Genomic DNA, 27,201 nt, shown 5'->3' with positions numbered 1-27,201 from the left:
TACTCATCCAGCGGAGGGAGTATGTCAACCGAATCAGTACCACCGAGAACCGCGGACGCAAATTTTTGCCAGTCGATGTTTTTCGTGAGGTCGTACGCGATGTCAACCGAGCGAGTGGAAGATGAACCATTGGTAATAGAAATTTTGATTGGCAAGTGGTCACTACCGTAGGGATCTTGAATTACTTTCCACGAGCAATCCAACGATAGTGAACTCGAACTGAGGGAGAGGTCTAATCTACTTTCTCTTGCTGGAGGTTTGGCCACTCGTGTTACTTCCCCAGTGTTTAGAATTGTCATATTGAAGTTATCGCAAAGGTCGTATATCAGGGTTGAGCGGTTGTCATCGTACAGTTCCCCCCAGCCTGTACCGTGGGAGTTAAAATCTCCTAATATCAACCGAGGCTCAGATAAAGCTGAGCAGATATCTGAGAGACCTTGGCGAGAAATCGCAGTTCTTGGAGGAAGATACACTGAGGCAATACTGAGGCTTTTACCTCGAATATTTACCTGACATGCGACAACTTCAATGCCTGTCACGGAAGGCAGATCGATTCTATGAAAGGAATGGAGCTTATGAATCCCGAGAAGCACCCCTCCATACGAATCTGCTCGATCAAGGCGAATAATGTTAAAATCGTGGAAAGGGAGATCGGTGTCTGAAGAAAGCCATGTTTCACAAAGAGCAAATGCATCACAAAGTGAGTTGTGAACTAAAAATTTGAATGTGTCAAGTTTCGGTATAAGACTTCTACAGTTCCACTGAAGAACAGAGATCATATCCCCGACCTCATTCGGAAAATTATCCATCAAAGGATATGATCGATGCAAGGAAGGACCACCTAGAAGCTAGTTGCTTCAAAAGAGTTTTCACGAATGGAAGCACTAAATTAATAATGTTCCGAGTTGAGTCAGAGACGTTGAATATATTGAAGATGCTCTCCACAATTTCAGAAAACGTGAACATGGCATCATGTTCTTGCTGATTATTCAGCTGTTTTTCTGGCTGAAAAACTGGGATATCTGGGGTTTTAGATGATCCCGGAAGTGGCGGAAAGTCCTTGTTAAAATTACAAGATTTAAATCCCGGTGGTGGGGGTTTCGGTACATTTCCGCTACCTCTTAAATTTGTCAAGGTAGGTTGGTAGTCCATACGAGAGGCCTTACGAGGTTTTTGGGTGACGTTTATTTTGGACCGCTTCCTCGTGTTGCCATTAAAGACAAAAGGACTACTCTCACCCACCTCTGAGTCAGAGCCCTGATCATCATCTGGCAGGAGGTGGAATGTGTTGTTGCTTTTTGGGGTGGTTTGGGAAGATGAAGCGGTCGTTTTTAAAATTTCTGCTAACGAGCGCTTAGAGCGAGCTTGCAAAGACCGCTTTAGTTTTTCTCCCTGCTGTTTGTACTTCGGGCAATCACTCAGAGCATGCGGAGCATCCTTACAGTAAACGCATTTTGGGGTGGCATGACAAGGACCCTCCGTATGCTCCTCCCCACATTGATCGCACCGCGGTTTGTTGGAACAAAAGTCCGCGGTGTGACCTAGTTGTTTGCATTTCAAGCAATTCATTACCCTCGGTACAAACAAGCGTACAGGTAGTCGAACCTTCCCAATTGTGACGTAGTCAGGTAATGCCGATCCTGAAAAGGTCACACGAAACGAATCTGAGAGGGTATACTTTTTTTTTGTGCCTATGTGCGACACTGACTGCAGTTGAATGCAGTCCAGTATCTTGACTTTCGGGAGGGCACGGTTTTTGAAAATGCCGAAAGATTCGACTTGCAGGAAATCCTCACAAGTCAGACTCGATTCGGTGACCACTCCTTCAATTTCTACGTCACAACTGGGGACGTAGACTCGATATTCGATCGAAAAAAGCTCACAGGCAACAATCCGGTTTGCCTGTTTCAGGTCATCAACGGTAACGCGCAGTTTGTTTGACGTTACCTTAAAGATATCGGTTACGGCCGAAAAATGTTTTGTCAGATCCTTCGAAATCCGAGAAATATTCAAAGGTTTTTGTTTGGGCCGGAAAAAAACAACCCACGGACCTTTTGAGTCGCTTGGGTAAGCTTTATGGCGGGGGGTCGCAGAAATTTTTAAGGGAACGGTTGGAGTAGGGGGAACAGGTGGACGAGGGGGCGATGGTGGAGAAGGGGGGGCAGGGGGTGAAGGAGGTTGTTGTTTAGACATCACCTTTGGGTAAGCTCCAGTGCTCGTTTTGGGGTCCGAAGTAGAATCCCCTGAGGTATCCATTTCCTCTTCAGTGAGAAGCAGATTTTCGAATGATGGAGATTTAACAGACTCATCATCGGAGATATCTGCTAGCGAAATACCCCCGCCATCATTGGTTTCATCCATTGCGGGGTCTTAAGTACCTCCGCAACAGATTTCGACATAAAAAAGGAAATATATATATATATTTATATATATATATATATATATTTATATATGCGTTGAGAAAAAAAAAAAAAAATAAAAAAAAATAAGAAAAAAAATAAACTTATCCAAAAAATATAACGGTAAAAATAATACTTAATCCAACAAAGCAAAAAAAAAAAAAAAAACTTTTAAATGGAAAAAAATAATGCCAGGAAAGTTAATCAACACTATAGGGAGATTAATCAACTTGCAAAAAAAAAAACAGTAAATGAAAAAAAAAGAGAAAAAAAAAAAATGAAAATTTTTTCAGGAAAAAACAAAAAGGCGTCAGAAAAGTTAATCAACACTGTATGGAGATTAATCAGGTTGCGGAGAACGGAAGATAACCGTTTGTTACTTAACTCTCCACACAAGCGCACGGAGTGTGGCTGATGACGATGATCTATCCTGATGTGAGAATGATGGTGATGATCGTTCTATTGTTGCCCTCGAGTGTTTGCAACAAAGCACCAGCTGGCTCGCCGGCTGGTGAACTCGATGACCTTGAGTTTGCCGTTTCGTGATGCGATGAAACTTGTTGGTTAGAGATGTACAGCTCATCTGCCGGACTCGGCCGGAAATGACTGCTTCCTTTCTCGAACGATTGAGCGGCAATTACAATTCCGCGATGCTCACTGCACTGTTGTATACTACAACACCACTCAGTATGAAAGCGGATTGAAAAAAAAACCTCAATAGGGGAAAAAAACTAGTACCGATTACGGAGTGCAAGCAATACTTGACCGAAACAGTCGAGCGTTCGATGTGGAATGACCTGGACAGGTTATATGTATCAAATACTTGCCTTTCAACCTCTTCTTGTATGTAACGAGGAAAACATATCATTTTAACATCTAATGATTTCAAAATTCAAAAAATATTTGTTTTTATAACAAGTGAGTGGAAGCAACTCGGCACACTAGGAACAATTTGGATTCTAATTGGAATTCCCTTCAAACTTTCACCATCTACTGATTTTTTTTAATTCACTCTCATAAAACCTCACACTTCAGTTTATTCTATGTATAAAATACTCTTGTTATATTCATTACAATTCCTTTTTTTCAGATTTACCTATACTCATTTTTCTGAAACCTTTTGAAATTCACCTTTGACCTTCTATTGAAGTTTGCTTATAATTTTCTTGAAACTTTCTTCAGAACATTCCCGAAAATTTCCTCAGAACTTTGATAAAATTCTTCTCAAGATTCCCTAACAGGGGTTCTTCTTAAAATTCCCTAATATTTATTAAGAACCCATTGAAATTATCTCTCGAGCAAAACATTTCTTTAGAATTCTAGCCAACATTGTCAATCTTTGAAGTGCCAGACTGTTGAAAACATTTCAATATGTCAGATTCTTGGGAAAGTTTAAGAGTAATTGGAGATTCATGGAAGAGAAAAAAAAATAGAAGGGTCTGTGCCTAGGGGCACGAACGGAAGCTTGACGTAGGACCGCTAGTGGATGGAACAAATGTGAAGAGCATTTAGGTCTTTTAATTAATCGATCATCTATTATCTTAACTCTTTCCGTTTCGGAATTGTAGGCGTACCAAATTTGTAGCTATTTTTTTTGTTCAAAGAGAAAGTTGATAAAGAGAATCGATCAAAATCACTTGCATCCCTGCTTCCAAGTTTGGTTACAAGATTACAACTCTGGAGAGCATTTTGTGTGGTCATTGGGGGTGTGATTTGACCTCTGAAACCGTACAGAGTTTGTCTCTGTCGCTTCAAAGCATAGATGAAATCCATGGCCACACACGCTTGGCGTGTGCAGTGTAGGTGACAGCATCACGGATCTCATTTTCTAGAAACACCTTCAGCATACCTCGTAGATCAGACCGGAGATACGTTTGACACCGCCACGGCGAACCAGACGACGTATGGCGGTTATCACGAAGAACCTTGCGATGATGCTTGGCGCCCACTTTACCAAGACCTTTTCCTCCTTTGACACGACCTGCCATTAATACTTGTTAAGTAGAAGAGTGGACTACCTAATCTGCCACCACCTTCCTACTGCTGCTATTGCTGCTTCTGCTGCCTGCTCAACACGCCGTCCGAAGCGAAAATAAGTTGAGACTGACTTTTTTTACTTTAAATGATCTATATTTCCTGAATTTGTGTGGTTACATGTTATACATGTAACTTATCAAGTGACACAGATTCGTCTTTTCAACTTTAGTTCTTTTGAAGTTCCTAGTCCTATCAGGCCTGTTTAAAGAATGACCACACATGAGTAGAGGCTAGACAGCAGCGCTTTTTTATATCTTTTCAGGTTAAAGCAGAATGATGTGCAACCAAGTGGTACTCGATTATGACGACTGGGTTTGGAAAGAACGTTTATTTCATGAAAACAGTGATAAAATTATCACTTTTTATTTGTACATTGAGCAATTCTTGACATTACCACTTTTTCAATAGTTTCTTGTTGAAAATCATCAGTCGAAAGCATTGTTCTTGATGCGTAGAAATATTTCTAATCGATTGGTGATAAAATCATTGAAATTGGTCCAAGGGCAGCAGAGCTATTAATGTCCAAAATCTTTCTTAATTTTGTTACATGTTCCATTTTCGGTTTTCACAAAGTGTACCCCCATATAGCCCTACGTCAAAAAATTCAAAGCTATAATTTGGATTTTTAGAACATTATTTTAAAATTTTATAATCTGAATAATAATTATCAGTCTTTCAACAAAATCCATGAATCAGGAGGATTTTCGTAGTCTGTAATCATCAAGAAAAAAAAATTGTTACGTTTTTTTTTCGAGTTTTCTGAAATAATGAATCTAGCTTCAATCTATATATATTTCGCAACAGAGATTAAGGGGGGGTTGGGGGCTTTGGTCAGTTGCCTATGAGCGTGACATAATAATAAATGTTAACTGTTGCAAATGTAACTTATAAACATCCGCCTAAATGAATCAATTTTCGACGATGTTCAAACCACCCCTATCCGCAGAACTGTCCCACGTCGAGCATTGTTTCCATTAAAAATGGGATAGTTGCGCGAAGAACACCAGAAAATTTCCTCAATCGCACACATCGTTTGTTGAAATTTGGTGCACCTAGTGCCTAGCTTCAACATCTTTTAGCTTATGAAAAACAAACACTTCAATTGATGGCCTCGACGAGTCCAAGACCAGCATTGTATGACAGGTATGCGTTGCAAGAGTCGTCGGATCTATTTTCGTCCCGTTTCCCATCGGCTATTGTTGGTAAACAATCACCCTTTGACACGATACAAACATACTGAACCACTTCTCACACGATTGCCGCAGTGCATGAGAATGAACCGGTTACGACGTCAGTTGCTCCGAGTGAACTGTCTGTAAATTCTGTATTCATCAGCTGACTGATAACAGTGCACCGAAGCAACATGTTGTTGCTCAATTTACACGCGGCTATGTATGCCTTCACGGGGAGGTAGGTGGTGAATCAGTCTACATTCTCGCACAAATTCAATGTTCGTGAGAGAGGAGCATACCATTTTGGCGGAGCGAGCTTCGTCAACCATAGCCTTTTTCAATCCGCTCTTTTCCTCTCAGTTGGGCAAATTCATTCGTTCAACATGGAAGCTTTCGCTTTTGGCAACATAATCATCAGATGTTGTGCATGGATGAGCGCAAATTTGTTACGACCTACTAGAGTGAACAACAACCTTTTTCGCTTCAGGGTTAAGGTTCAGTGCGGAGATATGGGCCCGCAGAGAGAAAGAGAGAAGGATCAAAAATCGATATTCCAGCATCCAGCATGAGTGGTGGGAGATGCGTTGGACAGCTGTTGGAAGGAAAAGTTTTCTTCTCGTTTTGCACAGGTAAATGATGCTCTCAGGGAAGTTCAAAACCTACCTGCCCGATTTTTACGAGAGCTTACTAGGTGATGGGTTGTTTACACAGAATGAAATTTTCCGCTCAAGTTCATTGCGAAAACTTTAAGATGCACTATTTGCACAATATGTTCATGTAGAGCTAACTTTTGATTGGAAATGGTTGAACTTTTATGGCTGATGGGGAAAAGTTTCCTCAAGCCTGCATTGATGGAAGGTTTTCGTGAGCTGATACAATAGGAAGATGCGCTTAGATGATATGGTTTGGTGAGAGATGTGCGCTTATTGAATTTGTTGAAGGAAGAGTGTCATCTTTAGTTTAGTGATTTCACAGGTACTGCGGAACTATGAATCGATACGGAACTTGCTTCTTAAAATATGTGTTGAAGAAAATGTAAAGCATTAAGATGGGGCAAAAGATCGATACCACGAATTGAAAAAAAAAATATATCACAATGCCCCAAGCATTAGGAATCTAACTAATTCTAAACACAGGATCCCTAATTAACTTTCTCTTACAGAGCTTTGATGAATTTTCAGATTATTAGTAGCTAGAATTATGATTTCCATTGTTAACGAACAATTGCCCTACCATTTTTTGTTACTTTTCAAATGAGTTAGCCTGAGAGCTATTCATTTATGAATTTGGAATTCAATTATTTAATATACATTTTTTGTTTGAGAACTAGGGGAACTGGTGGTAAGCTCAGCCCCTCAAGCATTAATACTATTTTTAAATAATAAAGAGCTAATATCCTCTACTCAACGATATTATTATAGAAAGTCATGTATATTTGTTTACGTCAGTTCAAAATGTTGGCGTAGCGAAGTTGGTAGTGCCAAGGTTTGCCAATGCGGTCATCTAGAGTTTGATCCCAGGTTCCGGTGCAGGGTAAATAATTTGGTGGTGTGCTTATAACTAATTTCGATTAATTTGATTCTCACAGCAAAATAAACTCAATCAATTCCTCCAACAAAAAATATTAAACAATATTCAACCCGGCTTCAACAGAAAGCTGTGTAGTGATTATTGGATAACCAGGAAAAGGTTTAATAAGCACCTTTCAAGTTTGTACACAACTAAACAGCAGGATAACAGCTGTTTAGAAGCGTAAATGGAAATTCAATAAGAGCTTGTTCCAGCGTTTAAATTGTGAACATTGTTAGTTGGGAAGTTAGCAATGACATAACTTAGCCACTTCTTGATGAATTTCATAATTTGTGGTACCTCTAACATTTCTAGGGTCTGTAGATTATTTTGATTGTACAATTGATTTGATACTTTGATTGGGCAGATATGTTCAAAATTAGCTAGAATACAGTCATGGTTCCTGTATATGGTTCCTGGAGCCAACGGAACGGTACTCGAAAGATCCGGAACATCCGTAGAAGAGGTCAATCCACGAAACTGATACTAGAGCTCCCCAAAAAAATTTTAACATTTGAAGCTGTGATAGGGTAAATGGATGTAATGTCGGCCTAAATGCCTCTAATATGGGCACATACATACATTTAAGCCCATTCAGCAAACGACTAAATTTTCAATTGCGACCAAAAATATACATTAGTACCGTCCCAATGACGCATTCATTTAGATAAATTGATAAATAGCCGATTTCTAGTGATGCGCCCAATCTTAGATCCATAAGCCAATATTAGAGCCATTTCTACTATAAGAAAAAAAATTGGGTTGTGACATAAAAATGGACCCAGATGGCCATCGAACCGTCCTCGGGAAAATCCGCGACATCAGTAAAAGTTGTCAATCTATTAGACTAATCCTAGAGCTCCGTGGTTTTCTTGAAATCACTTGGAACTGTCATATATAAATTAATTTGGGGTCATAACATAAACATGGAAATCATTGCGTGCATTTGTGCATTTTTACTGAACATTTCAGCTGATTTCATGGTACTTATTAACCTTTCTACAGCAGCTTTTCCGATGATATATGGTACAATTACACTTCAAAATGGTGCAAAGCGGTGCATACTAAGGAGCATTTTCAAATGCTAAATGTACAGTTTTCTCTATTTTAGGGAGCGTACTTTAAATATTTACTGAGCATTTAAAGATTTTTAACGTGTTTTGATCAATGATTTAAGGAGCAACCCGATCTATTTTAAGGAGATTTTTTTTTACTTATTAAGGAACATCGTCATTGTTTAATGATTCATTTACCTTTTTACCAATCAAAACAAAATATAATCCATGGCAACCCTGTCAAAAAGACAACATTCCAAGCGATCCTCCTATTTTATCTTGTAATCAAGATGTAAGAAATGCTTATTGGATCCACTAAAAGCTTTTCCAATACAAGGTTTAAAGCCGTGATGCCAATACTGGCCATCTCCAACCGGATTTAGTGAAACTGTCTGCGTTGTTTTAAGAAGGGTTCGTGCTTCCATCTAGCCGGGTAAAGCAGGATCTTTCGGAAGTGTATCGGAAAGCCGCTTGTTCAATATTTTTAAGAGCTTCTTCACCGCACTGTGCATTATGTTATATGGCTACAAGTTATCTACAAAGCACCCCAGAAGCTATGAAAATCCTGCACCATAGCCTCCAAGGAAAAAGAAAGGAAGCAAACCTATGAAGCCATGCGAAAATGTGGAATACCAGAACTCTGATTCAGACGAATCATGATAACAAAATGATGATGAAATGCAACCCTGAATCGAACCCTGAACTTACTCACAAACATGCAAACACACAAAGAAAACAGCATCGTTTCGTGGAACATAAGAGGCCTGAGACAAAGAAGAGCTGAACTAAGCTTAATTAAACACATAATCGTCGACTAACCAGGATATGATGACCAAAGGAGAAAAATCGGACTTCAACCCAATATAAGATAGGCCCTAGCTGACGATAACGCCCGAGCAAAACAAAGTGCTCGAGTTCTTCAAAGAAATTTCGCTGATGGATGCAATATGATGGCATTGCTTGGTGAACAAAATAAACCTATAAAGTACCGCGAGGAGTCCCTTACTGGCACAGTCTTATTACACCAGTTCTCGGACAACCACAATATGGGAAACTCTGACTCGAAAGACCAGAAGGTTAAGCAAATTGGTGATCAGCAGGTCACCGTCGTCGAGAACCAGGAGGTTCACACTGAGAACCACACGCAACACGAGTGGAAGCTGCTAGAAATCATGACTGCGGTCTTGATACTACTGGCCCTGAAGATTCTGAAAATCGGATGGAGATTCTGCAAGAAGCAAGCTTTCAAAACGGCAAGGTCCGTCGCTACCATACAGGAGGTGTAACCAGCAACTTCTACCCCGACAACACACTGAAGAGACCCCCAGAGACAGCACTACCCAACAAACAATCGTCTATTGAAGAAACGACTTCTTGGGCATTTTATTCAACTGCATGCTTAATAGTACTTGTACAATTTTTAATAATAACTTCTGTTCAGGCTTTGTTCACAAAACTCTGGAGAATTTATTCAACCACAACATTGAACTACTGGTGTTGTATAAGGTATGTCGAGAAGCTTTTATTCGACTTATATGAGTTGTAACAGAGTTTATACGATATAATTTTTGATTATTCAGCGTTTATTAGACATCACTGCTTCTTTAAAACAGTGATGCTCTGTATACGCTTGATTCTCATGTGAAGTAACGTTTAATTAGACATTATTATACATTCATTACTAAACGATTATTCAACAGTGGGAAAATAAACCCAAAAATAAGAGGGGACAGGGAAAGGTGTGTTTCTTAAGTGTATCGTATTTCATTATTTCTGACGTGGCTCGCACCATACAGATATTAGAAAATTTATTAAATTCTTATACATGTCGTTGTATGGGATTCGAACCATGCACCTTCCGATCACCAGCCGCTTGCCTATTCATCTGAGCTATCCTAGAATTCATCATACGGGCAACTCAATAATCTATAAAAGCTTGCTTGAAAGTAAATACCTATCAGCACTCCCGATCACAACTCTATCTCCTTCAAGGCCCTGTGGGAATGATTAATTCATTCATCGTTGTTTTAAATGAGACCAATGTTGAATCTTCCCATCGCCAAGTCGAAAGAAAGGATGCTCTGTTATATTTTAAACTACATCAATGCATTCATTATCGTGAGTCATGTGATCGATGATTACTATTTAAATTAATTATGTTCTACACAAATAAAAAAGGGTTGAGCTTGGGATTGACCTTCACGACCTTCTAATTGGAAAGCGGAAACGGTAACCACTACTCTACTGATTTTGCCTTGTTGTAATACTGAATCAGTGTGGTGGAATAATGAATCTAATACGTCGTTTATAAAGCATTTATAAATCATGTGATAACAACATGGACGCATAGTGGTTTAAGAGCTATTATACTGACTGTATTCACCTTTATGTAGTAATATTGTAAAGTAATGCAATGAAATCTAATAAAGGAGCTGGAGAACATTTAATAGACGTCTAATGAAGCATGTTATTAAATCAATTGAAAACAGTCGAATTAAAATGTCAACGTATGTGCAAATTACACTTATTCAGTTTGTTATTAGATCAAACTTCTGGCGTTGAATTGGGAAGATTTTTAACACTTTTACAGCTTTTAATAAGTAAATTAATCAGATCAGAGCAAACAGTGGAATAAATGTTAATCTATCGATCTCAATGAGCCTTTTCGGCACATAATTCGACAACTTTTTTTATTCAGCATTGTACACTGTTATACAGCATATGCTTATTTGTGACTTTGAATTGTTTGTTGGGTGGTGTAAAAGCTATTTTGATGAGTGTATTCATCTTTATACAGCAATATTGTAAAGCAATGCAATGAAATCTAATAATGGAGCTAGAAAATATTTATAAGACGTTTAATAAAGCATAATTTTATTCAATCAATTGAAAACAGTCGAATAAAAGCGACAATGTATGTGCAAATTACACTTATTCAGTTTGTTATTAGATCAAACTTCTGGTTCTGAATAAGGAAGACAGTCATCGTTAATAAAGCTTTTAATAAGGAAATTAATCACATCAGAGCAAAAGGCGGAATAAAGGCGCATCTATCGATCTCAATGAGCTTTTATCAGCACATAATTTGACATCCTGTTTTATTCTTGTACACTGTTATACAGCATTTATTCAATGTGTATGCTTATTTGTGATTTTGAATTGTTTGTTGGGTACCCATCGCTATTATCCAACAGTTGTAACCGATAACCGTGATCCCGATAGCACCACAAAAAGAGACCTCCAGAGATGATGTTTCAGGCCGAATGAGATGCAGAGAATACCATATAACAATCACTTATAATCTATAAGAAGCGCATTTTCTTAAACTCTGTAACAAGAAGGACTCGAATAACAATTTAAAGGGTCTATAATAATAAAAAAAAATACCATAGAGCTGATTGGGAGCAATATCAAACATTAAAGGAACATAGCTTTGATCCAAACATTCCTTTGCGAACCAAAGATGGTGGTAATTATGCTCTTAAATCTCTGACTACTTCTATAGTTGAAGTAAAAGCTGTCTAAGATCCAAAACGCGAGGTTGAATTCGATTCAATTATAATTAGTTCCCATAAGTTCAGTTTGGGTCTTACTATTTCTATTGAGAATCAGGTTACTCGGGATTATCTGAATATTTTCTCTTAGGAAAATATTTTTGATGATTCCTGGGGGGCTGTTGTTTTGGACGAAGTAAGATCGATAACTAAAAAATTTTATATTATGAAACCTCCAGGTGATGATGGCATTTTCTATATCATCATCAAAAAACTCACAGAGAGTACTTGTCTTTCATGGTAAAACTTGTTTACACATATTTTTTTAATTTGCCGTACATTCCTATTAAAAGGAAACATGCCAAAGTTGTTCCAATTTTGAAGCCAGATAAAAATCAAGTTGAATCTTCTAGCTACCGTCCAATAAGTTTGCTTTCTTCACTAAGTAAACTTTTCGAAAAGATAATTTTAAATATAATGATGCTTCACATCGATACGAGCTCAATTTTTGCAGATGAGCAGTTTGGATTTCGCCATGGGCATTCAACTACTCATCAACTCTCAAGAGTTACCAATTTAATTCGTTCAAACAAATCTGAAGGCAGCTCAACTGAATTTTCTCTACTAGACGTAGGAAAAGCATTCAACAGTGTTTGGTAAGAAAGTTTGATTGCCAAATTGAAAAGTTTAATTGTTCACTCTATATTACAAAATTAATTCAAAATTGTTTAACTGACAGAATTTTGCAGGTAAATTATCAAAATTCCAAATCTGAACGACTATCTGTTAGAGCTGGGGTTCTTGGGCCTATATTGTATGAAATTTTTACTTCTGACCTCCCTGATTTACCTCAGGGATTCCAAAAATCTTTATTCGCTGATGACACAGGCATTTCCGCTTGTTATTTGCAGTAGACTGCAGAAAAGTTGAGATATTTTCTCTTCTTATTTACAAAAATGGAAGACTTCTCCCAACGCTTCCAAAACTCAACTTATAGTATTTCCACATAAGCCTGAAGCTTCCCTTTTGGAACCTAGTAGTAGTCGCATAGTCAGTATGAACGGAGTTCTAATTTCCTGGTCAAACCTTGAACAAAAATTGACTTTTAAAGATCACATTGAGGGCATTCAAGCCATATGTAACAAATATATAAAATGTTTGTATCCTCTTATAAATAGGAAATCCAACCTTTGCCTGATGAATAAACTTCTAATATTTAAACTAGTTTTTAGACTGGCCATGCATGCCAATATGGTCTAGTTGTTGCACTACCAGGAAAAAAGCACTTCAAATGATTCAGAACAAAGTTCTGAAGATGATTATGAAGCTGTCTTGCTGGTGCAGTACTACCGAGGTACATAGAATTTCGAATGTTGAGACTTTAGGACAAATGTCCAACAAAATAATTAATAATTTCAGGCAGAAATCGTTGTAATCCTCAATTGCAACGATTAATTCCTTTTATACTTAGATAAGATTTAGTTTTAGTTTTTAGTTTTAAGATTTCAATTGTTATACTGACTTGCTACTACTACTGCCTCTTCCCTTAACATGAAATAGCTACTGTACCTACACATAGATGTCACCACTTGTCCTTGAACCATTGTCATTACTAATTATGTACTGTTCTTGTTATGTTACTGTAAATAAACGTCTGTAGTACCTTTACCTCCGCCATTATTATTATTATAGTCCATCTGACTTGATAGTCTCAATGAAACACTTACATCTAAATGTAGTCACTCATAAAAAATTAAAAATAAGCCGACAGCAAACGATGCCGAAATCTGGAGGCATTGATATCAAAGTCAAATAGGTCAGATACTTCGTTGAATTGATGAATCATGGCGACAAAGGAACTGTTTGCAGCATAGCTGGATGCATGTACTTCTTCATGTAGTAAGGCTCTCGGACGGAGTGTTCGGGCAGGAGCATATAGATTAATTTTGACCAGTATCCAAACCCAGTAAACGACAGTGTTCAGCATAGGGTGGTAAATTCAGTGGGTCACTCCATGGACTATAGCGCAGTGCGTATTTGACGAATTTGCGTTGAACAGCTTCGAATCGTCCACTCCATACTGCTTGGTAGGGATTCCAGACAACACACGCGAATTCCACTAGTGAGCGTACCAATGAACAGTAATGGGCTTTAAAACACAGAGGATCATGAAATTCCTTAGATATCTTGAACATGAATCCAAGCTGACGATTAGCTTTGTCGATCGTCGTTGAGAAGTGGCGAGTGTATGTGAGCTTTTCATCCAACATGACACCGTTGACGTTGAACTGCAGTCCCAGCAACGTAAACAGTAAATAAGTAACATAAAAACACTTTGAATGTTATAATCAAACAAAACGGCAGTCCTAGTTCGACGGAAACTATTTACGCAGCACTTTGAGACGCACTGGACCATACAATAACGTTCACACCAATCATTAAAGATTTCAAGAAGGCTTTGTAGTACTAAACAGTCGGCATTGCCTCGAACGACTAGATAAATCTTCAAGTCATCGGCAAAAAAACGATTTACCTCCACGTAGTAAAGGGTGATACGGTCAAAATTTGGTCAATATCAACTTGACGTATTTCTTTCAATTTTGCATTTAAAAAACCTGAACACCCCTCATTTTGAAGGTGTGTGTGTGTAGAATGTTGCTCCTATTTTGATTTTGGAATTCACTCTTCAGTTGTCAAAATGCCGTCCAAGCAAGAAGAGCAGCGTATCAAAATTTTGCTCGCGCATCGCGAAAATCCGAGCTACTCGCACGCAAAGTTGGCAAAATCGCTAAAAGTTGCCAAATCAACCGTTACAAATGTAATTAAAGTGTTTGGGGAACGTTTGTCGACAGCCAGGAAGTCTGGATCGGGGGGAAATCGAAAACCGGAAGCCACTGAGACGACAAAGAGAGTTGCCGGTAGTTTCAAGCGAAACCCTAACCTCTCTTTCCGAGATGCCGCAAATAAGCTGGGTGTATCGTCTACAACCGTGCATCGAGCCAAAAAACGAGCCGGACTATCGACTTACAAGAAGGTAGTGACTCCAAATCGCGATGATAAACAAAATACGACGGCCAAAGCGCGATCCCGGAGGCTGTACACGACGATGCTGACGAAGTTTGACTGCGTGGTAATGGACGACGAAACCTACGTCAAAGCCGACTACAAGCAGCTTCCGGGACAGGAGTTTTATACGGCAAAAGGAAGGGGAAAGGTAGCAGATGTTTTCAAGCACATGAAACTGTCAAAGTTCGCAAAGAAATATCTGGTTTGGCAAGCCATCTGTACCTGTGGCTTGAAAAGCAGCATTTTCATAGCTTCCGGGACTGTCAACCAAGAAATTTACGTGAAAGAGTGTTTGAATAAACGTCTGCTGCCTTTCCTGAAGAAACACGGTTGTTCCGTACTGTTTTGGCCGGATTTGGCATCTTGCCATTACGGTAAAAAGGCCATGGAGTGGTACGCCGCCAACAACGTGCAGGTGGTTCCCAAGGACAAGAACCCTCCCAACACGCCAGAGCTCCGCCCAATTGAGAAATACTGGGCTATTGTCAAGCGGAACCTAAAGAAGACCAAAAAAACTGCTAAGGGCGAGCAGCAGTTCAAGGCAAACTGGCTTTCTGCGGCGAAGAAGGTGGACAAGGTGGCTGTACAAAATCTGATGGCAGGGGTCAAGCGTAAGGCCCGGCAATTCGGATTTGGAAAAGCGGAAGCCTAACTGAATATTTTTCCTGAATTTTATACTAATTGAACTTGAAAAAGAAATTTAATTTGATTTTTTAAATAAACGATTTCACCGATTTACACGCGTTTTCCCTTGACCAAATTTTGACCGTATCACCCTTTAGAATATCTGACATAGCAGCCATGGCAAATTGGGTCCTATCCGTGCGCGATCATTTAGATATATATCATAACAATTCAGGCTGGTAAGTTACTGTACTGGCTGGAGCACCTAATTTACTAGGTGGGGTGAAAAGTAGCCTCCTTGACCGCCAGAATGCGCTGCTACTGCAAAAAGCTTATGGTGCCTTGTAGTCCGTTCAGCAGAAATTCCAAATTTCAGTGTGATACTGTCTTTAGTTTTGTTTTGACAGTTGATTGTTGCTGACGTGTTTGACATCATGTTGAGTATGGATAAAAACGATTTTCGTTCTCTCATAAAACATTACTTTTTGAGAGGCAAAACGGCGAAGGAAACAAACGAAAAGTTGGATAAATATTATGGGTATAATGCTCCGTCAGTTTATACCGTCAAATATTGGTTTCGAGAGTTTCGTGGTGGCCGCAACTCCACTACCGATCAAGTCCGCAGCGGCAGGCCCTCCGATGCGATTACAGAGGACAATGTAAAAAAAAAAACATGAAATGGTGTTGGCTGACCGGAAAGTAAAAGTGCGCGAGCTAGCAGGAACCGCAAAGATTAGTACTGAGCGCTCACGCTATATTTTGGGCGAGATTCTGCATATGAAAAGGTTATCCTGCCGCTGGGTACCGCCACGTGCCGCGCAAGCTCACTCCTGAACAAAAACACGAACCCAATAGCACTTCGAAAGAGTGTTTGGACTTGCTGATGCGGAATCTGTTAGTAACTGTTGATGAAACCTGGATCTACTATTACACCCTAGAGAACAGAATGAGTGCCAGGCAATGGACTGAAGCCGGCACGAAGGCTCCGAAGCGGTCGAGGTAGGCTCGATGGGTCGGAAAGGTTATGGCGTCGGTTTTCTGCGATTTTCATTGCATACTTTTCGTGGACTACCTTGAAAAAGGAAAAAAACCATGAACAGCGAGTATAACTGTGCATTATTGGAGCGATTGAAGGCCGAAATCGCTGCAAGAGGCCGAAACGAAAAAAATATATATATTTTTTTTTTGCAGGACAATGCGCCGGCGCACAAGAGCATCGCAACCACGACTAAAATCAATGACTTACGGCCCCAATTGCTTCTGTATCCACCGTATTCAACCGATTTGGCTCCCTCAGACTATTATCGCTTCCCAAACCTCAAAAGATGGCTCATCAATAAAAAAATCAGTTTGCGTGAGGAAATCATCAACACCGCGGAGGCGTATTTTGCAGACCTTCAATAAAATGAAATGTAATTTATTTTGAATTTGGAACAAATAAAGAGTTAACAAACAAAAAAATGAAGCGAGATAATACGATTTCTCCATACGAGATATTAGAAATTTCTCCATACGAGTAACTTTACTTTTAACGATTTTGAATGTGATCCGACTCAATTTTGAGTTGATCTCACCGGCAGTAGATGCATGTCTGAAATTTCAGACCGGCTGCAGATGCCATCTGAAAAGCATTTGAGAAATTTCATGGCAAGTTTTAAGAAATATGAAAACCCCTGGTCAACGCGAACACCAGGATACAAATTTTCATGGGATTTGACTTATACTTACCACCTTTATTTTTCTCAGTATGACATTTGAAACTCACCTGAAATGAAACAAAAAACAAAAACAGTCATTAGTGTCAAAGCATCTAACAACTGCAGCAAATTAAACAAGGATTACCCAGCCAATAGACTTGATCACTTAACCCCCCCCCCCCCCATCCATTGAGAGTATTCATCGCAGTGAACCAACATAGTTTTCCCATTTTGGAATAATTTGCACAGGAAAAAAAAACAGAAGAGGCCATAAAATCATTCCGCGGACTGGAACCGGAACGGTTGCCAAAAATACCACCCGAGCAAGGCGGAATTACTCATCCGTAAAATTTGTCCTCCTGTCGTATGTCGTTTCCTGTGCTGCACAGCTGCTGTTCGGAAGGTCGGTGGCTGTCGCGTGGTGCCCCACCCTCTGGGAATGACCCAGTTTTGTAGGTATGACCTGCGATGCGAAGCGTGCTTCCGGAGAACGGTTACACGCATTTGCAGTTTTGGCTGGTTTGAGTTGTTTTATGGGATGGTTGGACGAAGGTTGGTTATTTTTCCAGTCTATGTTTAAGAATCATTTTGGGATTGGAAAACAGAAACTATAAGCTCTAAATCATGCACTGTTTTTCCTGCGTGAGACATTGGGTCTGTGCCAAAGTTGATTAAAATGTAATTGCCAGTTTTGCTGAGGGCACCGTAAATCAAAGATGTGTTTTTAAATAATGAAACTGTTTTCTACACTTTAAAAGGTTTTCGATAGTTTGTACTGATAAACGTCTAAGTTAAAGCTTGAAGGAATTAAAAGGTCAGAGGGCAGAACAGCATTAATTTGTAGAATTGTATATTTCTGGTTCACTGCAGCTTGTATTTGAGTGTTACTCATCCCATGAACATGTTTGCAATGTCAACTTGTTCAAGCAATTAAAACAAATATAATCATAAACCAAAACAAAACAACATCCAACTCACCGTAAATGTGATAGATGGGATCGTCGCTGTTGCCCGGTGCGAGTACTATTTTTTGCGACCTCTGGCGGACAACGTGCTGCTTCTGGGCGACCGCAGTTGCCACGAGTTTGGCCACAGTTCCATCACCGATGTTGCTGCTGCTGCTGCTGCCATCCTCCATCTGTGTCGTCGATGGTGGTGACGATGATGGCAGCGGTGCTCGGTTTACTTTGCGGTTGTTGCCCTGAGGACCACTTTTATTGTCACGTTGTCCCGGGGAAGAGACATTTCGCTCATTCTCGCCCTCTCCACCACCACCGCCGCTGTCGTCCTGCAACTGTAGCTTTTTATCCATTTTTATGGGTATGTAATTTTATTCGCAGGATGCGGAAACACAGCTTTTTTATATCTTTGTCGGTATTTTTATTTATGTTTTTTTTTCTTTTGTTGTTTTAACAAAAGCACTTTGCATTCACTGAACGGGAACGTAAATACGCAAATATAAACGAAAGCTATTTACTTGGATATTGTATTTTTTTTATTAATCATAAATTGATGGCCCCTGCACTGGTTTACAAATTGGTTTGGCTGGTCGTTTGACTTTAAAACAATTCATTGGTCGAAATCTCTAATTGTAAATTACAACCAAAATTTTTTAAATAAAATCGTAAATGATTAAAACTTGACAAACCAGAAACAATCGTCATAGATCGTATTTAATTTGAATCTTTTACTACTGTGCAAACCACTGACTCCTTTAGCAAACATCCGAAGAAGCTGCTACAAAGCTGAAATTTCATTTATTTCTTAGTTTTATAAACCTATCATATTGATAAAAACTTACATTTTCAGTGTCCTTATTACTAGCTCTAGTGAAATCACAATGAATTCTATGTTTATACATCGGACAATAGGCATCGAGGTAAAATACCGTAAAATCTACCCCAATTCAAATACCATTGCACTCAAAACTACACACTACTAAAAAGTCATGTAAATTTCGGTTCCCTGAGACCGACACATGTAAGCGGGCCTTTTGACATAATAATCAGTTGAAAGAAATGTGCAAATCAATTCGTCGACTAGCTGATGTTTCGGTTTGAGAACACTTAATTTGAAATGTTTGTTTACGTTCTATGATTTACGTCCAATGTGGATTACGTCTCGTGTAAAAGTAGTTATTTCTAAGTGTGTAACAAATCAACTACGTTACGCGCTTATTCATGCATAAACTAAAAGAAAAAGATCTCGCAGTTCATTGACATCAATTTGGATGTCCGTTATTTGAAAGTATTCAATCAAAATCAGCTCAATCGACAAGTTTCCCCATATTTTCATTTATTTGTCAAAACGAAGAATATAAACGTTAAAAAATGCTTTCAATTGCCGAAAAAGAAACTGCACATGCGAGAAAAAAAGATAACTAAAATAAGCTCAATTAAAAAATAACACATATATTCATTCGATATTACATAACAAGAGAAGGGCTGCGTGCTGTCAACAATGTAAATTGACGTAAGATATTGGCCTTGCACTAAATTTCACTTCCGACACTGATATTCACAGTAAGCATGATATCAGGCGGTACGGATTTGACATTACTCTCCATATGAATATTACTATGGAAAAGTTGAAAATCTTACTTTTATCTCAATAAATCAACTTTTTTATAAAACCGTTGCATTGCTTTAATATTACAGATAAATCCTAGAGATCGGTACTCGATTAGCTGGCGTATATAAGAAAAAAATTGCGGCCAAATTTTTAATATAAGTTGTCGCTTTACGATGTCAATATCATAACCGCACTGACATTGAGGCGAATGATATTGATATTCCAACTGTGTGAACTGATACTGACATTAGGTGGCTAGTGAAATTCAGAATTTTGTAGGTATTGATATTGATATTTTGCAGCACTGAGCCAGAGATCCAAAATTTTCGGGGAACATTTACATTACACTGGAGCTGTCATCATGTTCCCCGCTTGGTTGGTTCAAATAAATAGTCCTACACAATTAGTTTTGTTTGCCAGCTCGGCAATTTTTTGCCGATATTAGCACAGCCGAGCCGAATTAAGCTGAGATCTCAACAAACATGGCTTTTGTTTGCTGAGATTCAGCAATACATTTTCCTAGACTCAGCAAGCAAACCTCACTTTTGCTTAGATCTCGGCAAAATATGTTTGCCGCGAGCTCGGCTGTGCAGATTTGGCAAACATAATTAAGTGCGTACAACTTTGTTAAAAATCGTGCTGGTCGATCTCAAATTCCTAAAAAGCAGAAGTTTCAAACTTAATAGCCATGGGGACCATCCTATTTTCAATTTAACACTGCTCCTGGGATACCCAGATCCTGATACATAGTAGCAATGACAAGTTGTTTGCCTGATAAAACTGTCATTGGTGTTGGCTTGCAAAATCTTGAAGTTTGACACCCATATTGATATGTCTCAAATTGGCCACTTCCTCTAGAGCATCCAGAACCTGCTACAGAGTAGCCATGGCAAGTTGATAGCCTGATAAATCCTCCATTGGTGTTGGCTTGTAAAATCTTGAAGATTGACATATTAACATGGTTCCGGTCATGTTCGATATTGGCCGAGGCACTCAGATTCTGCTTCAGAACCAGCCGGGGCAAGTTAAAGACATGAAAAATCTACCATTTGCAAAATCTTGAACTTTGACAGCGACATTGATATGGTTCCGGTCATGTCTTAAATTGACCGCTTTCCCTGGGGAACCCAGAACCTGCTCCAATGAAACCGGGGCAAGCTGTGAACCTGAAAAAGCTACTATTGACATCTTGAAGTTTGACACCCATATTGATATGGTTCCGGTCATGTTCTAAAATTGCCACTTCCCCCGGGGAGCCCAGACCCTGCTTTAGGATGACCATTGAAACTTGTGACGCTTTAAACGATACTGGAGGCATCACGCTGAAAAATCATAAGGATTGATACTCATATTGACGTGATTCGAAACATTATCAATACTTGTCACTTCACCGGAACCGATTTTAAGAAAATGGCCAGATCTCGGTTATTTCTCAATAGAGCTTGAATCTGTGGTCAGCATAGAATTCAATACTATTTCTAGTATCAGGAAAAAAAATAATTCAAATAAAATTTCATTCCAGAAAAAAAAGAGCGATGAAAAAAAAAATTAAGATGTAGGGTTAACTATTCCATTTCCAGCCAATTAAGCACAACCCACACTTATTTTTTTTTCTTATAGTCTTTCTTAATCTAGCACAGTTTAGCATCAAACGGAATGTTATTATTACTGATGGCTTCCAAATGTATTTACCTATCCGTACGTACCGTAAGATTTGATAAAGAGAAACCAATCATTGAGACATTGTCAAAAGTCTAACACTGCTTCTTGACGCCAAACTCGGCCTACGGATTTTAAACTCGGCCTAACGCATTGAAACGCTATTGAAACGCAAAAGAATTTATTTAGGCCTATCGGATGAAGATAAATATTGATTCGGTCGGAGCGCTTCTTTTTTTTTTTTTGGGAATAATTGGTGCGAACTTTCAAACCACGCGTTCTCATTGACTTCGTTCCGTAGCTTATTAACTAAGGTATCGTACCAAACGTATAATTGACTTGCTAACTCCCAAATCATGGATTTCTTTGAAGTTTTCTGCTCGATAGGCTCAAAATGGGCGATTAGGCCGAACTAGTTCTCTGCTCCCAAAAATTCAGAACATCTCCGGTGGCCACTAGCCACTACTTATTTTCAAAGGATTTATTAAAACTGAGCAGTTACACACCAAATAACGAATCGGAATAACCTTCTCTGATTTGCATGAACTTTGCATAAATGTGTGCTATGCGAAATCATTTACATTTTTACGAAAAATTCGTCCATTTTGACAATGATATTTTTTTTTTCAAAATGGCGGCTTAAATATTTGAAAAATATAACCAACATTTGAAAGTTTTTGTAATTTTTTTAATGTTTATGGTTTTAAAAACACCTAAAGTTTGCATTTTTCATGAGTTATATTCAATATTTTAAAACTTGTTTGAATGTGTACTCAAAATTACTATTCAAAGTTTCCGTTTATATTTTTCCCAAATTCTGCACTGCAAAAGTTGGCTTATAAAGCTAAACATGTTAGTTGGGCACAAGTTTATGTCCAGTCAGAACTTGGCGATCAACGAAATCCATGGCATGATGTCTATTTACTTCTGGATGAAAAACCATAAACTTTGAGCCGTCGGACGGTACCAGCACATAAGATTTAGTATCATTTTCGGGGCCCTGCCAGAACCAAAATCAGGTATCTGGATGTCACCAGATCCACATTTCCGTCCATCCATCGAAAAAAAAACACAAAATTGATTAAATTGTAGAAATTTTAAATAAATTGGAAAATTTTACATAAATTGAAGTATAGGATATGTTCATTTTGGGGCTCTGCCGGAACCGGTTCTGGGTATCCGGATATGACCAGATTCACCTTTTGGTTCAGGGGATGATGTCTATTTACTTCTGGATGAAAAGCAATTAATTTTTAACCGTCGAACGATACCAGTAAATGAGGTTCAGGAATTGTTCTTTTTGAGTCCTACCAAAACCGATAACAGGGATCCAGGTGTAGCCAGATTTATCTTTCGGCCTCTGCCATGATGTCTATTTACTTCTGAATGAAAAATCATAAATTTTGAGCAATCGAACGGCACTAGTACATAAGATTTTGGTAGTATCATTTTTGGGACCCTGCCAGAACCGGAAGTGGGAATCCGGATGTAACCAGATTCACATTTCCGTCCATCCATCGAAAAAAAAACAAAATTATTAAAATTAAAGAAATTTCAAATCAATTGCAAAATTTTACATCAATTAATAGAAATGGAAAAAAAAATTACAAAAATATACAAAGTTTAAAAACTAACAATTTAAAAAAAAAGTCCGAAACTGACAAAATTGACAAAATAGCAAAATTGACAAAAATGACAAAATTGACAAAATTGACAAAATTGACAAAATTGACGAAATTGACAAAACTGACAAAATTGACGAAATTGACAAAATTGACAAAATTGACAAAATTGACAAAATTGACAATATTGACAAAATTGACAAAATTGACAAAATTGACAAAATTGACAAAATTGACAAAATTGACAAAATTGACAAAATTGACAAAATTGACAAAATTGACAAAATTGACAAAATTGACAAAATTGACAAAATTGACAAAATTAACAAAATTGACAAAATTGACAAAATTGACAAAATTGACAAAATTGACAAAATTGACAAAATTGACAAAATTGACAAAATTGACAAAATTGACAAAATTGACAAAATTGACAAAATTGACAAAATTGACAAAATTGACAAAATTGACAAAATTGACAAAATTGACAAAATTGACAAAATTGACAAAATTGACAAAATTGACAAAATTGACAAAATTGACAAAATTGACAAAATTGACAAAATTGACAAAATTGACAAAATTGACAAAATTGACAAAATTGACAAAATTGACAAAATTGACAAAATTGACAAAATTGACAAAATTGACAAAATTGACAAAATTGACAAAATTGACAAAATTGACAAAATTGACAAAATTGACAAAATTGACAACGACAAAATTCAAAAAGTTGATAAAATTTTTAAAAATATCCAGATTTTCGATGGAAAAAATTTCAAAACTTACAACATGGAAAAATTGACATAATGACAAAATTAAAAAAAAAAATGCAATTTTATAAATTTAAAAAAATAAAAAAAATAAAAAAAAAAACTAAATAATTACAAAATAAACAAAATTTAAAAATTTATTGGAAAAAAGACAAATGAATTTAAAGAATTATTTATTTTTAAAATTAACAATATTGAAATAAAAAACGCTGAATAAAATACATGGATGAAAAATGTACAAAATTTACAAAATTAACAATGTTAACAAAAAAAAATACACTAGTGACAAAATTTATAAAATGTACATAATTCATAAATGTACTAAATAACAAAATTATCAATGTTACAAAATAGACAAAATAACCTTAATTGACGAAATTTACATTATCGGTAGAATAGAAAAAATAGACAAAAATTTAAAAAAAAATGAAAAAAAAATACAAGGTAGACAAATTTTGAAAAAAAGTGTCATTCAACATTCACCAAAATGTCAAAACTATCAATATTAGAAAAAATTGCAAAATTGACAAACATTTAAAAATTTGCAAAATTGACAAGTTTTTAAAAATTCTACAAAATTTAAAAAAGTTGAAAAAATTTACAAGAGTTGAAAAAATCTACAAATTTGGCAATTGATATACTGCCGTTGATAAAATAGACAAAATTGTCAAACAAGACAACTTTTACAAAATTGACAAAATAAAAATACAAAATGGCACGATTTTCAAACTAAGCACGATTGAAAAAAATGACAAAATGTTCAAACTTGATATGCTGAAAAAAATTACAAATTTGCAACCTTAAATAAAAATTAGAAGATTGACAAAATTGAAAAAAAAAATGCAAAATTGATTGAAGGAAATTTATATAATTAACAACATTTAAAAAATATGAAATAGGTAAAATTTATAAGATTTAATAATTTTTAAATGTTCAAAATTACAAAATTAATAAAATTGATAAAATTGTCAAAACTGACAAAATTTTAAAAAGTTACATAAAAGATAAAATTGACATTCAATTATGACAAAATTTGAAGAAAATAAGATTAAATTGTCAAAATTGAAAAAAAAAATCACAGTTGAAAAATTTACAAAAGATTTCAATTTAAAAAATTGTCACATAAGATAAAATTAAAAAAGGGCAAAATTGATAAAATTCTATAAAATTTATTAAGTTGAAAAAATTTAAAAAAATTACATCATCTAAAAAATTGAAAAAAAATGAAAAAAAAAATTAAAATGTACAAATTTAACAACGTTTAGAGAATGTATTAAAGAATTGACAAAATTTACAAAATTAAGGACGGACGATACCAGTAAATGAGGTTTTGGATATTTCCTTTTGTGACCTATCGGAACCGGTACCAGGTAGCCTATATGTTCAAATTGGGGAAATCCTGGGAAGGGTCAGATTAAAGGATCCTTCATCTTTCATTTGAGGCCAATATATCAAGAATCGGTTCAAAAATGGAATTATGGGAGCGAGTTGCAGTTTGGGTCTTTTTTACCCTAATGCTCAAAGAGTAACTTTTTCCTAATGCATTAGGTTAAATAAAATGTGTATTCATAGATTTCTCGCAAATGATTTAATATGAACACTTTTAGACCATTTGATTAAACACATTCTTACTACCATCAAAAGATCTCAATGAGTATATTATTTCTTTGGACATGCGTTAGCTACGAAACATGTTACCAATCATGGGCTACACAATTGATGTAAAAAACTGATTTGTTTGGGGTTACCCTAAGTTACACTACCCTAAGTCACCCTACCCTAAGTCATCATAAAACCAGTTTTATATAAGTAGAACCATTAGAGACAGTTGATTCAAATTAATTGTTCTACAACTTTGTAGAACTTTGTGCTGATATATATAAAATATGCTTAAAAGGTGATATTTTGAACTCAATAAACATAGGGACCACCCTTATGTCACTTATCGTAAAACTGGAGGAAGTTGATCACTATTTTCTGATAAACCTAAAGAAATTTTTTTAACTATATGAACATTTTTCAACCAGATCATTCACAAAGGTGATCCGGATCAGTTGATCGGATCATCGGATCACTTACACCTAGTGCATTTTAAATTTATTCGGAGATTCTACCTTGAGCACAGAAAATTCATTTACAACTTATTGTCATCAATTATTCATTTATTATTTCTCTAATAATTCGCATCTACAAACGCATCTTTTAGTAATTATGGGTGATGAACAAAATTTTGGAAATATTCTTCGGAGAAAGAACAGACGTCGCCAGAATACAAAGCCGCTCTTGCATTACGCCATACAGCCTTGGATAAAGCAATTTTCTTGCCTCCCACCATTCCAGGGGATCCTTGGTTCTGGCAAGATAGGGTTCTGCCAAATATTTGTATATTTCGGCGATTGCCGATGCAGACGGATCCTTGGTGCTTTGTAATTCATTGACGTTTTCATCGAATTCATCCCAAACTATGGATCAACATAGTTTCTCGTTGTATCCTTCAATATGCACGTGCAGCTGATCTGAATTGCCAGGATCAGCTTGTCGAATCTTCTCAATTAATGATTGATACGTCTCATTATAGTTCGAATCTTCGCTGAATCCTTGCTTCTTGAATCTGGGGTCCAATAAAACTGCCAGGCCCACCAACTCGTTGGTTTCCCTGCCACCAAACCGCTTGGCTAATCCATCAAGAAGTTCCTGTCCCAACTTCCGCACTATCGCTGGTGATTATGACTCTTTTTCCAAATTTTGTTTTACTTGTTGGCTCATGATTCGGACTAGGACTGCAGTTTTCGACAGTGAAACATTTTTCTCAGCTGAAATTTCCTCCGTAACGGCGTAAAAAATCTCCAAAATCTTGACAGCTCTTTCAATTTAATCCCATTCACGCGTTTCCAAACGAAGCTTCAATTCCAGCAATGCCAAGGTTGATACAACAGCTTGTTTGTTAATAAGAAGCCGTTGCAACATATCTAGTGGCAACGTCTTGCTTTAGTTTCAGCTCTTTCATGCCAAGTTTTCCTTGCAGCTCGTGAAGCTTAGCCAGCGCTGAACTACTTTTTTTTAATACTGCTCGATGGACTTTCATTTATCTACCACCAGCTGGATGGAGTTTGCAATGTTGCGTTGAACAATCAAATTGAGGGAGTGAGCAAAACATGACAGATGAATAATGTTCAATTTTGATGCAGCTGTTTTCATATTAGCGGCATCATCAGTAACCAAAGCAATAATTTTGTTCTGAATTGTAAACTTTTTCAAGACATTCGTGATCCAAACAGAAATGTTTTCTCCAGTATGTCTATCACTGAACTCGGAACACTCCAACAAGTAAAATTGGAGCCGTGAATTCTGACCAAAAAAAAAATGAGCGGTTAAAGTATAAAATCCGACATTGTTTGAGTTGGTCCATCCATCGCAAGTTAGACAAACAGCCGAAGCAGCCGACAGATCATTCATAACTTTA

The 27,201-nt window shown here is 37.2% G+C and overlaps 1 protein-coding gene across 2 annotated transcripts in view; it reads right to left on the bottom strand.

The window, feature by feature from the left end:
- The window catches only part of LOC135709868 (dual specificity calcium/calmodulin-dependent 3',5'-cyclic nucleotide phosphodiesterase 1-like), a 714,199-nt gene that overhangs the window by 547,513 nt on the left and 139,485 nt on the right, over nucleotides 1–27,201 (bottom strand). The window contains exon 1 of one of the 2 annotated variants that reach the window (XM_065232301.1): nucleotides 18,092–18,174. The exons of the other annotated variant lie outside the window; for it this stretch is intronic. The gene's annotated coding sequence lies outside the window, so the exon portion shown is untranslated. Of the gene's footprint in view, nucleotides 1–18,091; nucleotides 18,175–27,201 lie in introns of those variants that run through there. 2 annotated transcript variants of the gene reach the window in all.

This window comes from Ochlerotatus camptorhynchus, unplaced genomic scaffold, assembly GCF_037179485.1.
Source record: "Ochlerotatus camptorhynchus isolate MF236.1 unplaced genomic scaffold, CSIRO-AGI_Acam_v1.1 ptg000367l, whole genome shotgun sequence".
Classification (NCBI taxonomy): Eukaryota; Metazoa; Arthropoda; class Insecta; order Diptera; family Culicidae; genus Ochlerotatus; species Ochlerotatus camptorhynchus.
Note: the sequence above shows the minus strand (reverse complement) of the source record. Positions and strands in the feature narration are given on the sequence as shown.